Genomic DNA, 15,974 nt, shown 5'->3' on the forward strand with positions numbered 1-15,974 from the left:
GTTTGATGAATAATATTTACTGTGTGCTTAATACTTAAACATAATTTATGTTTACTGGGTGTTTGGCTTAATAATCATGAGTGTTTATTAATTTGATAGTTTGAAATAATTTGATAGTTTGAAAGGAAAATCTAATACAGTAATAATACATATTTTATACTTTATGATGATAAAGTGCCATCAATTGCAATATTCACCATCGATTTACCGACTTCTTTTCAAGGAAAACTTCCACATTTAATGTACCCAGAGATGGTAAGAAGCATCCTAATTTCAGAAATGTGAAGTTGTGCATCAGAAATGAAGAAGCACAGTTGGGGCTCTTTTCTCCCAACATAGATCCCCCCTTGCAGCCCCGCCGTACCCCAGGATGTACACACGTTAAACTAGACTCACTCAGCCAGTCCTGTAGAGCAGAAGCAGCCTCACTTCTCGTTTGTCTCAGGTTTCTTTTCTTCTGTTTGCTTGGACCTCACATTTTGTGACTTCTGCCTCTAAAATGTCTAACATCTGTCTCCCCTCTTCCATGACCACCTGCTTCTTCCAAGCTCAGGTCCTGGATTCAGTTCTTAACACAATAGAGCAGGCAAAGGGTCTCCCAGTATAGACTCTCCCAAACCTAACTATCTAATCATGCCCTACCCCATGCCTACTGAATTAGGTTTAGATTTCTTAGCTTTTTATTAAGTTACCCACAATCTAATACTTAGCTAAGTTTCCAGTATTAATTTTTAATCAAAATAAATTGGTTCAGAGACTTCCCTGGTGGTCCAGTAGTTAAGACTGCACTTCCACTGAGAGGGGCATGGTCTTGACCTTTGGTTGAGTAACTAAAATCCCCCATGGCATATGGCGCAGCCATAAATAAATAAATTGCTTTACAGGCTCCAAGATATAATAGCCTTTCTCCTGAGAACATACCTATCATTGTCATACCTCTGCATCTTTTTAAAAATATTCCCTCTTCCTAAAATTCCCTTCCACTCATTTGAAATTCCCTCTACTATTAAGAGCTGAGCTTAAAAGCCACCTCCCCTGTGAAGCATACCCTGATGACAGCAGCCAGAGTGTTTCAATACCACTACTGAACTTCTATAAAATTTACTATCTGCCTCATTCACATAGCCCTTGGCACATCATCATATAATACAGCTATTTATTTACATAGCTATTCTCATATTAGGGTAGGAACCCCAATTTATATTAATATTTATTTGCAACCCTCATAGGCTTCAGCATCTTGGTTTAGTAAAAGTTGGATGAGCATATATTAAATAAATAAGTTTTTGGAACAGATAATTTAGGTGATCGGATGTCACAAGGAGGTGTCTGAGGTGCCATGGTGAGAGTCAGACCAAATAAAATTACTGAAATCAAGAATTTTATTTCAGCTATAACAGACATTCATTCAGTGCGACTTTCAGAAGCATGGCAGAGGAACACTGGGGAAGTTAAGAATGCACTAGAAGGTGAAATAGCCATTGTCCCTAACCGATTTGTTTTTCTTAGACCAGATAGAATATGTGCAAAGTAGAAATTATAAAATATTACATATTCTCAGAGTCGAGGAGTGGGAAAACAAGGGTAAAGGAAATCTACAAAATACCAGTATTTTGCATTAATAGTGTCAGGGAAAAAGTATCATCACCATTTTACAGGAAAGAGAGAAGCAAGGAAAAATAATACCATTCTACAAAAAAAGAAAAGGAAGCACTTTATGTCTTTCTTGCTAGTGGTACAACTTCAGCAGATCAGCTCTGAAACACAGAGAATTTCAGCAACACCCTTCTTCTTAAGACTGGTGAAGAATAAAAATGAAGTCTGTGTAAGGGATTCATCTGGAGAGAGACAGTAATTACCGGCCAGGACTGATTAAAATTCTCACTAGGGCCTCAAAGAAGCGCACTGAACATGGCTGTGTAACGGAAGGAAAGCATGACAACTGCTTCTCAGAGCACGTGTGGAGGAAGGAACAAAGACAGGAAAATATAACCCTGGCTTCCAGCCACGAGCTCAAAATCTGAATGAAGGAAAAGCCAGATTGTACCGATCTGTCACCCCTATCCGTGATATGATGTGCAGCTCTACCATTGGTAAGAAGATTATTAATACACACGGCTGCATTTCCTCTTCCTAAATAATAGCTATCAGAAAGGCCAAGTGTGTTTCTGTCACATATTTTGTTTCACTCATTCATCTGCAAAAATTCTGTATATATTACACACCGATACAGAATCAAATAGGGAATGTTTCTTTCCCTCTTGACTCCAGAAAACAGACCCAAGAGTTCACTCCCAGAACCAAGGCTTGCAAGGTGTGTTTTTTTGCCAGGCTTCTGACTCCACTCTTTCCCTGGCTTTAAGAGTCAGTTCACTAACTGGCTTTTTACATAGATTTTTCAAAATAGATATTTTTGAAATATTCTTTCTAAAATGCAAGGATAGGAACTTCCCTGGCAGTCCAGTGGTTAAGATACCGGGAGCACTGATTCAGTCCGTGGTCAGGGAATTAAGATCCCACATGCCACATGGGCATGTCCAAAATAAGTAAAATAAAGAGATTCTATCTTAAAAAATAAAGAATAAATAAAACGCAGGTATAACATGAGTAATGGTGTTCACTGCAATTAACTGACTTGTTTTCCAACTACTGCTAACTGATGACTTTATTTTTTCTTTTTTTTTAATTTATTTATTTTAATTGGAGGCTAATTACTTTACATTACTGTATTCGTTCTGCCATACATTGACATGAATCTGCCCCGGGTGTACATATGTTCCCCATCTTGAACCCCCACCCACCTCCCTCCCCATCCCATCCCTCTGGTTCATCCCAGTACACCAGCCCCAAGCATCCTGTATCATGCATCGAACTTGGACTGGCGATTTGTGTCACATATGATAATATACATGTTTCTGACTTAATTTTTTCAAACGTAATAATTCCCTTAAATAGTAAAGAGCTCGTAAGAGCATACCATTGTCAATTTGTCCCTCTTCACGGGATCCCTTGCTTGCTGTTTGCTATCCTTTTCTTAATGGTTTGACTTTTGAAATGCAGCTCTCTTTTAAGCAACTGGAAAACTAAAACCCCCTAAATTGATGAACTCTCCAGGAAAAACAGTATGGGGGATGGGGTAGGGGGCAGAAGGGACACACTAGGAAGTAAAATCAGTTCAGTTCAGTTCAGTAGCTCAGTCGTGTCCGACTCTCCGTGACCCCATAAATCACAGCACGCCAGGCCTCCCTGTCCGTCACCAACTCCCAGAGTTCACTCAAACTCATGTCCATCGAGTCAGTGATGTCATCCAGCCATCTCATTCTCCGTCGTCCCCTTCTCCTCCCGCCCCCAACCTTTCCCAGCATCAGAGTCTTTTCCAGTGAGTCAACTCGTCGCATGAGGTGGCCAAAGTATTGCAGTTTCAGCTTTAGCATCAGTCCTTCCAATGAACACCCAGGATTGATCTCCTTTAGAAGGGACTGGTTGGATCTCCTTGCAGTCCAAAGGACTCTCAAGAGTCTTCTCCAACACCACAGTTCAAAAGCATAATAGCCTTCATCATTTTCAAGGGAACCACCTTGCCTTAGGGTAACTTCCCTTTTCCTTCACTTTTGGAATTCGATATCCTCAGAGGCAGGAATCATGTCAGGGAAACTTTGGGCTGCATGGGACTTTAAAAATTGGCTAGTCCTTGCTCAATAAACCTTGAAGCCCTTTTGCCATTCTTGTAGGGAATAGTAGTTAATTATTTTCTCAGTCCCTTGGGCTTGTGAAAGTTTTAGGTACAGAGACAAATGCAGTTCTGTTATTTTGCTTTTAAGTACTGAAAGTTTGTTAGTTTTATAATATTTAGTTTTATGGTTGTCTTTCTTTTTATTTCCTTTTTTTAACCTTTTTTTTATTTTTGCAACATGTTTTGCAAAGAGACACACAAAATTGGCATGCAAGCCAGGTTTTAAAAAAAGTAGGGCAGGCTGGGTAAAACCAATGGACTTCACAGAAGAAATTGTACTTGGCATTAATTTTATTTATATTCTTTTTTTTATTATTTTTTACAGCTGGTATTTGAACACTGCTAAGAATAAGCAAGACAATGGGCTTTGTAGAGGGAAGGAAGGAAGATAAGCATTGAAACCAAATGTCCACATCATAGATTAAATAAAATTTCTCCCAATTCTATGAATGTTTCATCATTAGCTTTAAGAATGCTGTATTTTATTTGTTCCATGGTTAACTCTGTACACTCTGCATGTTTCTTCTTGTTCCATATTTCAGGTAGATGAGAAGCCATTATAAATTCTGATCTGTGGAGACCTTAAAAATCAACCAATGCCTTCAGTATCTAATGCAGACAATTTGATACAAAGAGGTAAAAAAAACTTGCCTGGAGACTTGGGTCATTGGGAATAGCTGTGGAAAAAGGCAAAGGACTTCTAGTTCCCAGAGCCATGCCAAAGTGAAAGTCGCTCAGTTGTGTCCAACTCTTTGCAACCCCTGGACTGAATTCTCCAGGCCAGAATACTGGAGTGTGTAGCCTTTCCCTTCTCCAGGAGCTCTTTCAAACCCATGGCTCCTGCATTGAGGGCAGATTCTTTACCAGCTGACCTACAAGGGAAGCCCAAGAATATTGGAGTGAGTAGGCTATCCCTTCTCCAGCAGATCTTCCCAACCCAGGAATTGAACCAGGGTCTTCTGCATTGCAGTTGGATTCTTTACCAACTGAGTTATCAAGGAAGCCCAAGTCGCCCTACCTTTTCCTGGAGGATCATCTTTAGAACCCACTTTGCCGTTTTCTCACATTCATAAATCTAGCCTTTTAAATGTTCAATCATTTTTACAATCTTTCAACTAATCTGTAAAATTTCAACATGCAGTTAGGTAACAATAAACTTTCAATAAAATGTAAAATAATCAGGTCCTTTTTTCATATTGGTATCAAACGTTCCAGCTCTCTAACCTTACTATCTTTCTCTTCCTCCTAGTAAAAATAATTCTTTGCTTCTATTTTCTGACTTTAGACCAAATTCTCATACATATTTCTGGTTTTGCTTTTTGTTCTACTCCTTTTCATGTGCTAGAGATCAGATTGCTAGAGATCTGAAGCCTGACACAAGAATCGTTTAGTACTCAATCCTGCTGCCTACTGCCTGTCATCCGTCCATCAATTCAAAAATGAATATGTAGGAATGCATCTCACAGTCTTGGCAGGACAAATTTTTTAAAGACTCTGACTGATTTACAACATTATACCAAATTGCTAGAAATATACTCTGACAAAAAATAACCCTCAATACTAAAACATAATTATAAAACAGCAAAAACAAAAAAACACCTGGAAAAAGTCCGAGATAAATCAACTCCAAATGAAACTGCTTTTCTTTTTACTTGTTATTTTAAATTAAGTAAATCTAAGGTTTTTTTGCCCTTGATTATTTGAGGTAGAAAGGAAGAGATCAAATATAGATATAATCACAATAACTGGAATTTCATTAGAAAATAAAATTAATATATTAAAGCAAGAAAATCCATTTTACCAAAATACGCACAATGAATTAGTATGACCTTTTTACATTGGAAAGGAAAAATATCATGGAGTAAGGAATCTCACACTGTAATAAATATTCTCTCCACTGAGCCTTTGCATCTCAAGTGGAAAGCTAGGGAAATGAAAAAGTTAAGATACACATAATAAAGTTTTTAAAAACACACATGGATATTGACACTTTTTGTTCAATATCAGTCTATTTTTATAAAATAGGAATTTGGGGTAGTCATTGTAAAATATCCTAAGTGTGCCACCTAGAAAAAGTGTGTGTGTTTTTCTCTAGAAGAATAAAACAGAAAGAAAGAATTAGAAAGAAGGGCATGGGGGAAAGAGGAGGAAAATAAGGGGATAAAAGGGGAAGAAGAAGGAAAATCAGCAGAGGGAGGAGAAAGTTGTGGACTTTTCCTGAGTTATGGTGAAGACTCAGCAGGAGAAAGATGGTCCTATTTAACTCTTAAGCTTTCACCTCTTTAACTTCATAATCCATGTCTTTCTGTCCAACTCTCCCTTCACATTACCTTTCTATCCACACTGAACTTCAACTAGAATCTCAAAATCAAATAGTATGATTGGAATATAAAACATCCTTGAGATAATCCCTCTCCTGTGCTTTATTTTACAGACAAAGAACTTAGAAACACGGCCTTTAGTTTGCCCAAGAACACATAGAAAATCATTTTAAGTAAGTTAGAAGACACTGATATATTTTAAATGGATGACCAACAAGGACCTACTGTATAGCACAGGCAACTCTACTCAGTGTTATGTGGCAGCCTGAGTGGGAAGGGAGTTTGGGGGAGAATGGATATGCATATATGTATAGCCGAGTCCCTTTACTATCCACCTGAAACCACCACAACATTATAAATTGGCTATACTCCAATACAAAATATAAAGTTTAAAGAAAAAAATAAGAAATAAATTGATTCCAAACAAAATTCCTCTGGGCAGGAGTTGGTGGGATGGCCCTATATATCAGCTTATCAAAAACCTATAACTGAATATTTAGGAAAGATATATTGTTTGTCCTCAAGTGTTCAATCCCATGTATATGAAAACACTTAAGTTGGAGGACTAAGAATAACTTTTTATTAAAAGTTTTCACAGGAGGATATCTTCTTGGTTTTTGAGGATCTTAACTAGAAGAGTTGGAGTTGAACTAGTTGGAAAAAGCAGACTTCCTTCACTGAATTTATTTCACGTAGAAGAAATTTAAATATGGAAAATACTAATAACTTTAGAGGAAAAAAAGCCCCAATTTTAGCATTTCATAGGTTGTGGATATATGGGAGATGATTCAGAGAAGTAAACAGGAAGAAACTAAAACTCTAATGATACAGTTTGGAGAAAGCATAAATTACTTGATATCAGTCTTTTGATTATCTACAAGAGGACATGACTGACATCCTCAGATGTCCAGATAAGAACAATCTGGTTATTCCTCTTCAGATGATTACTTGAGGTGGTACTTTCCAGAAAGGAAGACCTTCAACATTAGCATGTACTGTCAAGGGGATTTGTGAAGTGTCTTTTCTGAAGTTCTACAAAGGCAAGACATCTGGGGAAGAAGGTTGGATGAAACCCAGTGACTACATATAAGAACTGAGCATATGGGATTTCCCTGGCTAGTATTCGGGGTTTTCACTGCCATGGTCCAAGGGGAACTAAGATCCTGCATGTCATGGGGTATGGTCAAAAATAAATAAATAAATAAATAAAACTAAGCATGTAAGAATTGAGTGTTATCGAGCCCTAACAAGTCAAGCGGAAGACCAATAATGTGGAAAAAAGAAAATATATCCTATCCTCAAAAGAAAAAAAAAAGGTAAAAAGGAAATTGCCTTAGTCCGTCTCCTAGCATTTACAGAACAGAACACCATGGTGTTTGCATCTACAAAGACTGGAAGATACTATCAAAAATTATCAGTTTGTGGGGTCACAGTTCCTGCCAGAGTACCTAATTGTCTTTGACTCACTTTTAATCGGAGTGGATGTGGTGAGAATGGCTGATGTCACTTAACAGCATTTAGAATGTTAAATATAGAAAATTCACAAAAGATTCTTATCTACAGAGGAATGGAAAACATTGTTACATATGATGAAAGAGTCAGAGAGAAAGAAAGGTGGGAAACATCCCCCTTCCTGCCACACAGTTCATCTATTAACAAAGCTCTGACTGGCCTCAAAGGAAGCTCTGTGCCCAAAAGAAATAGATGAATGTGTGGTGGGGACTGAAAATCAGATACATTATGAATAAAATTACCAAAATATATATGTATGTATTACCTGAAGGTATGATGGAAAAATGACACACTTTAAAATTAAAAACAGGATAGCTAAATATTCTTAAGAAGTACAAAGAGAACCAATTCTGAACACTGTAACATTTAATATAAGAGAAAAAAGATTTGAAACAACAAATCACAAGAAAGAGTTTTCTTTAAAAACAGCAGTTTTCAAACCTTAATTGCAATTTTATGTGACCTTAATGCTCATCCTAGCCGATATATCAGTTAGCTCTTGTTAGTATAGTTGAAGATGGAAACTATACGCACATTGAGGTTCTCTCTTTTCATAAACCTACCACACAAAAGAGCTCACCTCTAAAAGGAAATCAAGAAAATAAAAGCATAAGGCATATATATCAAATACTTAAAGATTTCCTATATCAGCATATTGGCAATATTTGGAGTTAGTGTCTACAAGAGTTATTAGAATTGATAAGGTTTAACACACAAGAATAATCGCCGTACACCAGTTTTTGAGGAAACAGTCCTTGGGCAATTATATCTCTTTGATACCCTTTAATAAATCACATGAAAAACTTTTGGTTTTCAAAATATCATCATGGTAATTAGACACCAAAACCAATCATACATTTTCACCACTTGCTTTACACTCTTAACATACAGAAAAACTGGAGTTAATGGTCTGAATTAGATATAACTTTACCCAGAGAGAATCGGTGAAAATTCAGTTAACAACAACTTTTAGCAAAGGTCTAAAGCAATGCTGAAGCTATTAAAACCTCATCTCTGTCCTGCATGAGCCTACAGTCTGGTAAAAAATCAATTTACCCATTTCCATAGCATACAAAACAGAAAATGGTAAACAGCACTTCAAGAAGACTGAACAGAGAGATTAATTTTTCTTGAGATGGGTAGGAGTTGCCTTTGAAGGAGGAAGAGAAATTTAGAGAATCAGTATAATTCCAATAGTTACAGGTGGTGGCCAGTGAAGAACCAACATTTCCCACGTGAATGAGCTATTCCATGTGAAGGAGAATCATTAAGGAAAACACAGAGAGAGAACTGATCAGAGACTGGTGAGGAGACTGGCATTCCAGGACAGTAGAAAGGGAATATAAAAAAATGTTTAGCAAGGGGTAATTACCATGCATCTTATTAGGGCTGGATGTCTACTATTCCAATTAATTTGAACTTGATTCAACAATCAAAGAGGAATGACTCCCTTTTTTTTATTTTGGCTGTGCCACATGGCTTACAGGACCTTAGTTCCCCAACCAGGGACTGAATCCGGGGTCACAGCAAAGAAAGCACTGAGTCCTAACCACTGAACCTCCAGAGAAATCCCCAGAATGATTTCATTCTTTTTTGAGGAGAGGTATAAGTTAACTAAATAGGAATTTTAGGACAATGACTTGGAATTAGATTAGGAACTGAAGGGAGAAAGCTTAAGACCAGTTCAGTTAATGCCATAATCTTATAAACAGGCAATAAAGGCTTGAACTAGATGAGCATCAGTGGAGGAAAAGGGGAAAAAAATAGAAGCCAGAAGCACTGGAAAGAAACAAGTAATAGGACTTTGGGCCTCCTCCATATAAGGAGCAATGGATGAGGGAGATGATAACTGAACTATCCTGAGGAATAGGAAGGATGACGGACAGTGATAGCAAGGATATTACTCCACTGTTTGACCATAATTTCATTGCCACCACTCCAGTCAATATCCAACAGTTCAGTTCAGTCGCTCAGTTGTGTCCAACTCTTTACAATCCCATGAACTGCAGCACACCAGGCTTCCCTGCCCATCACCAACTCCCAGACCTTGCTCAAACTCATGTCCATCGAGTTGGTAATGCCATTCAGCCATCTCATCCTCTGTCATCCCCTTTTCCTCCTGCCTTCAATCTTTCCCAGCATCAGGGTCTTTTCCAATCAGTCAGTTCTTTGCATCAGGTAGCCAAAGTATTGCAGTTTCAGCTTCAGCATCGGTCCTTCCAGTGAATATTCAGGACCGATTTTCATTAGAAATGACTGGTTTGATCTCCTTGCAGTCCAAGGGACTCTCAAGAGTCTTCTCCAACACCACAGTTCAAATGCATTAATTTTTTGGAGAGCCAAAGATCCAGCAAACAAGGCTCAAACTCTTAGGCCCATAAGTTAAAATCACATTGGGAAATCTAAATCATCACTACAAAGCTAGTGGAGGTGATGGAATTCCAGTTGAGCTATTTCAAATCCTGAAAGATGTTGCTTTGAAAGTGCTGCACTCAATATGCCAGAAAATTTGGGAAACAGCAGTAGCCACAGGACTGGAAAAGGTCAGTTTTCATTCCAATCAAAAAGAAAGGCAATGTCAAAGAACGCTCAAACTACTGCACAATCGCACTCATCTCACACGCTACTGAAGTAATGCTCAAATTCTCCAAGCCAGGCTTCAACAGTACGTGAACTGTGAAATTCCAGATGTTCAAGCTGGATTAAGAGAGGCAGAGGAACCAGAGATCAAGTTGCCAACATCCACAGAATCATCAAAAAAGCAAGAGAGTTCCAGAAAAATATCGACTTCTGCTTTATTGACTATGCCAAAGCCTTTGACTGTGTGGATCACAATAAACTGTGGAAAATTCTGAAAGAGATAGGAATATCAGACCACCTGACTTGCCTCTTGCCTGACTTGCAGGTCAGGAAGCAACAGTTAGAACTGGGCATGGAACAGACTGGCTCCAATTAGGGAAAGGAGTACATCAAGGTTGTATATTGCCTCCCTGCTTATTTAACTTTTATGCAGAGTATATCATGAGAAATGCTGGGCTGGATGAAGCACAAGCTGAAATCAAGTTTGCCGGGAGAAATATCAATAACCTCGGATATGCAGATGACACCACCCTTATGGCAGAAAGTGAAGAAGAACTAAAGAGTCTCTTGATGAAAGTGAAAGAGGAGAGTGAAATGTTGGCTTAAAACTCAACATTCAGAAAACTAAGATCATGGCATCTGGTACCATCACTTCATGGCAAATAGATGCGGAAACAGTGGAAACAGTGACAGACTTTATTTTGGGGGGCTCCAAAATCACTGCTGATGGTAACTGCAGACATTAAATTAAAAGATGATAGCTCCTTGGAAGAAAATTTATGGCCAACCAGGACAGTGTCTTAAAAAGCAGAGACATTACTTTACCAACAACAGTCTGTCTCGTCAAGGCTATGGTTTTTCCAGTAGTCATGTATGGATGTGAGAGTTGGACTATAAAGAAAGTGAAGTCACTCAGTCATGTCCAACTCTTTGCAACACCGTGGACTATAGCCCACCATGCTCCTCCATCCATGGGATTTTCCAGGCAAGAGTACTGGAGTGGGTTGCCATTTCCTTCTGCAAAGAGAAGAAATCTGAGTGCCAAAGAATTGATGCTTTTGAACTGCGGTGTTGGAGAAGACTCTTGAGAGTCCCTTGGACTACAAGGAGATCCAACCAGTCCATCCTAAAGGAAATCAGTCCTGAATGTTCATTGGAAGGACTGATGTTGAAGCTGAAACTCCAATACTTTGGCCACCTGATGCAAAGAACTGACTGATTGGAAAAGACCCTGATGCTGGGAAAGATTGAAGACAGGAGGAGAAGGGGATGACAGAGGATGAGATGGTTGCATGGCATCACCAACTCAATGGACATGAGTTTGAGTAAACCCCAGGAGTTGGCAATAGACAGGGAGGCCTGGCATGCTGCAGCCCATGGGATCACAAAGAGTCAGATATGACTGAGCTACTGAACTGAACTGAACTGGGAAATCTAATTCTCTTTATCCAACACTACAGAAACCATTTTCATTGCCAGGTTAAAAAGTATCAAGATACTGTAGCTTTCCAAAAACAATAATTCTAAAAGTCATACTAAATGTACACCTTGAATTGGGCTAGGTAATTGAATGTCTGACCATTCCTTTAGACCAGTGTCCAGTGACTTGAGTATCAAAAGGCTGTCCTGAGATTCACATTTTAGTGCTTTTTCTTCCTATATCAAGCACCCCCAAATGGTTACCCTGAAGTTATACTCTACTAGTGAATTTTATCAATAGGGGAAGAACGTGGACAGTAACATGTAGGCAGCTAGAGGTTGGCCTTCAATGATCTATTCAAAAGTAATGGTTTCCAAGTAGTTTGAATATTAAAAATAATAATAAAGCATAAGCCACTACCTCATCTTCCTTGTTAGCACTAAATAAAAGGGAGGATGTAGTCAAACAATACTAAGGATATCCACTTGGGTAGAGAATTCAGTAGGCAACATAACAGAAAGCTTCTACAGGTAGCCAGACATATTTAGCCAAAGACATTGACTCTGACAAAAGTTTTCCAAATACATTTACTTATGAGTACAGTAAGCTCTTTTCACATTGTGTCTCTGGTTCTAAGCCCTTTTATCATCACTGAATCTTAATGATTGTTTGCTCTAACTCTATCGAAGTCAAAATGGGAAGAAGAACAGAGCCCTTAAAGCTTGACTGCCCCACTTAAGACCCCTCTGAGGGAAGACCACGATTATGTGCTTTGCAGTTGGACCTGTTCATGTGGTGGAGGGTCAGAGATTATTCCTAGTAGCCAGATTGGTCTGATTCAGGGTTACCAGTTCAACTGACATCAAGAGAAAACAAATATGTCAATTTCCTGTGAGCTGGGGAGTTGAGAGCTGACTGAGGAAACCAAGTGTGAGACAGCAGTACAGAGAAGAAGACAGAAAAACAAAAAAGACAAAATAAGACATATCAGAAATGGGTTCTGAAAAAATTCTGTGAACAAGACCTTCCATCCTGTTCATGCTTCTGTTTTGCACAGCTTACTTTGCTTGGCTTGGCCAAGAGCTATGTTCTGCAGAAACCAGGCCTCAGCTGGAGTTACAGACTAGTCTCAATACCAGAAGACCAATTCTGCCAGTGCTCTGATCGGCACCAATAATATTCATCCCCCCAAATGTAAGAGCAAAGAAGACACATTTGGCCCTCATCTTTCCTGATCAGAGTTTCACCTTGATACTAATTTAACCACTGCCAAACATGCAAAACTTTTGAGGAATTTAGGTGAGCAGGGCTTTACATTCTGACTGTGGTTCCTAGAGGACGCAAGGTTTCAGTGCCTGCTTACACAAAACTCAGCCTAGCGCCGGCTCTGTTTCCCCTTCACAATCACAATGGCACTTCTCAGAAGCCTCCTGGACAAAGAAGACAGCTCAAAGGCATCTGCTAGTTACCACCAAGGGAATCATTTCATAAACACCTTTTCTAGGAACCCCTAGCAATTGTGCCTGGTGAGATTTTACACTCTGGATGCTACTTTTGAGATAACGACAGCATCTTCACAAGCATGAACCACTACCTCCCCTCCCTTATTGGCCCAGAGCAGCATCAAGAGCTGCCTCCTCCCAACCTGGGTTCACAGATCAATCTCCTGGACAGTAACTGAGCACCTACTGTATACAAGTATAGGAAATAAATGTCTGGACAATAGAGGGATGTGTCTACAATAAAAAGATACTTGTAACAGTTGAATTTTCCAAAGATGGCCGCAACCATATGGCCTATCCCATGCAATCCACTTGCAATGCGATTTTTGAGAGGCAGGATTTGCATTCTGTTTTTTTAATTGAAGTATCCTGACTGAGCACGCACACACACAAAAAAAATAGTTGCTTTCAAAGTTGTGTTAGGTTTGTTGTACAACAAAGTGAATCAGATACATGTTTACATACACCCTGTCCTTCTCAGTGCTCCCTTCCCCCACCCCACCAATCTAGTTCACCACAAAGCAATGAACTGAGCTCCCTGAGCTGTACAGCAGGTTCCCATCAGCTATCTGTTTTACACTCAGCAGTGCACAAACGTTAGTCCCACTCTCCCAATTCATTGCAACCCTTCCCCCAGGTTCTGGATCCACATGTCTATTCTCTACATCTGCATCTCTATTCCTGCCCTGAAAATCGATTCATCTGCACAACTTTTCTAGATTCCACATGTATGTGTTAATATACAATATGTTTTTCTCTTTCTGACTTCACTCTGTATGACAGACTTAAGTTCATCCATATCTCTACAAAGGAACCAATATCATTCCTTTTTATGGCTGAGTAATAAATAACCAAAGACATACAAATGGATAAAGAAAACATGGTACATACATACAATGAAATACTACTCAAGATATACATTCTTTCCCCTTGAGTCTGGGTAAGTCTATTGCTACTGCAGAAATGATGTTATGTGACCCAAGAGTAAGTTATAAGAGAAGATACAGCTTCTGCATGCTCCTCTCAGTAGGGTTAAAACTCAGCCACCACAATCTGAGGAAGCCAAGTGGCTACATGGAAAAGTATGTACAAGAGACCCAGCCACCATCTCATCCAAAGTCCCATAGAGAGCCAGCACCAAACATGGCACATGTGAATAATTGGAACTCCAGGTAATTCTAGTCCCCAGGCTCTGAGACACCCCAGCTGATCTTACAGCAAAGATGAGATCTTCCCACTGAGCTCCGCCCAAATGGAAGATCTATGAGCAAAATAAATGTTGTCTTAATTTAAGTCACTAAATCTTGGGATTATTTGTTACTTAACAATAGGAAACCAGGACAGTGCATACAGCATAATCTCAGAGACGTTAGAGTCAATTCAGGGAAATAAATGTGTTCACTGCGTAGTGGCCATCCTCCTGCTAGGGTCTCTGTTCAACCTCACAACAGGTGGTGTGCTCAGTCTCTCAGTCGTATCTGTCTCTTTGTGACCCCATGGACTGTAGCCTGCGAGGCTCCTCTGTCCATGGAATTCTCCAGGCAAGAATACTGGTGCAGGTTGCCATATGCTCCTATGGGGGATCTTCTTGACCCAGGGATTGAACCTCCATCACCTGTGTCTCCTGCATTGCAGGTGGATTCTTTACTTGCTGAGCCAGTGGGGAAGCATGTTCACAAACACCTATAATACATCAATTTATGACACAAGTACCTTAAGAGATCCATAAACTAAAATATTTACACGTGTGTATATCCTGATTTATGCATAGACAATTCTGAAATACATTTTAAAAATTAATATTAGTTAGCACTCTAAATTACCGCTTAGGGGTAAGGAATGGAAGTCTCTGTGTTTACCCACCTCTTTGTATGTTTTAGTCCTTACGTTATACATGCACTTACTTCTGTAGCTTCAAAAATATTTTAATTCCTAAAATACAAACAAAATAAAGTGGGAAAGAGCTAAACAAGTGATGCTGAGTACCCCATGAGGACTGTACTACGGACCCCATGAGGACAGGATGCAACCAAGCAGCTGGGAATCACTGAATTTACTCTCTGTGTGTGCCTCAGTTTTGACATCTATACAAATATAGTTCAGTTCAGTTCAGCTCAGTTCGCTCAGTCGTGTCCGACTCTCTGCGACCCCATGAATCACAGCACGCCAGGCCTCCCTGTCCATCACCAACTCCCGGAGTTCACTCAAACTCATGTCCACAGAGTCGGTGATGCCATCCAGCCATCTCATTCTCCGTCGTCCCCTTCTCCTCCCGCCCCCAACCTTTCCCAGCATCAGAGTCTTTTCCAGTGAGTCAACTCGTCGCATGAGGTGGCCAAAGTATTGGAGTTTCAGCTTTAGCATCAGTCCCTCCAATGAACATCCAGGATTGATCTCCTTTAGAATGGACTGGTTGGATCTCCTTGCAGTATAAGGGACTCTCAAGAGTCTTCTCCAACACCACAGTTCAAAAGCATCGATTCTTTGGCGATCAGCCTTCTTCACAGTCCAACTCTCACATCCATACATGCCCACGGGAAAAACCATTGCCTTGACTAGACGGACCTTGGTTGGCAAAGTAATGTCTCTGCTCTTTAATATACTATCAAGATTGGTCATAACTTTCCTTCCAAGGAGTAAGCGTCTTTTAATTTCATGGCTGCAATCAGCATCTGCAGTGATTTTGGAGCCCAAAAAAACAAAGTCTGACACTGTTTCCACTGTTTTTCCATCTATTTCCCATGAAGTGATGGGACCAGATGCCATGATCTTTGTTTTCTGAATGTTGAGCTTCAAACCAACCTTTTCACTTTCCTCTTTCACTTTCATCAAGAGGCTTTTGAGTTCCTCTTCACTTTCTGCCATAAGGGTAGTGTCATCTCCTTTGCTTTTCACCTCTCTTCTTT

At 39.5% G+C, this 15,974-nt stretch overlaps 1 long non-coding RNA gene across 1 annotated transcript in view; it reads right to left on the bottom strand.

Annotated features, from left to right (window-relative positions):
• Window positions 1-3,654: 3,654 nt before the first annotated feature.
• LOC148778573 (uncharacterized) overlaps window positions 3,655-15,974 on the bottom strand; it is a 37,553-nt gene continuing 25,233 nt past the window's right edge. The window contains exon 4 of the long non-coding RNA XR_016038828.1: window positions 3,655-4,605. This is a non-coding gene — a long non-coding RNA (uncharacterized LOC148778573). The remainder of the gene's footprint in view (window positions 4,606-15,974) is intronic.

The sequence above is a fragment of the Moschus berezovskii genome, chromosome 2, assembly GCF_049115385.1.
Source record: "Moschus berezovskii isolate FMDL1 chromosome 2, NW_MosBer_1.0, whole genome shotgun sequence".
Lineage (NCBI taxonomy): Eukaryota > Metazoa > Chordata > Mammalia > Artiodactyla > Moschidae > Moschus > Moschus berezovskii.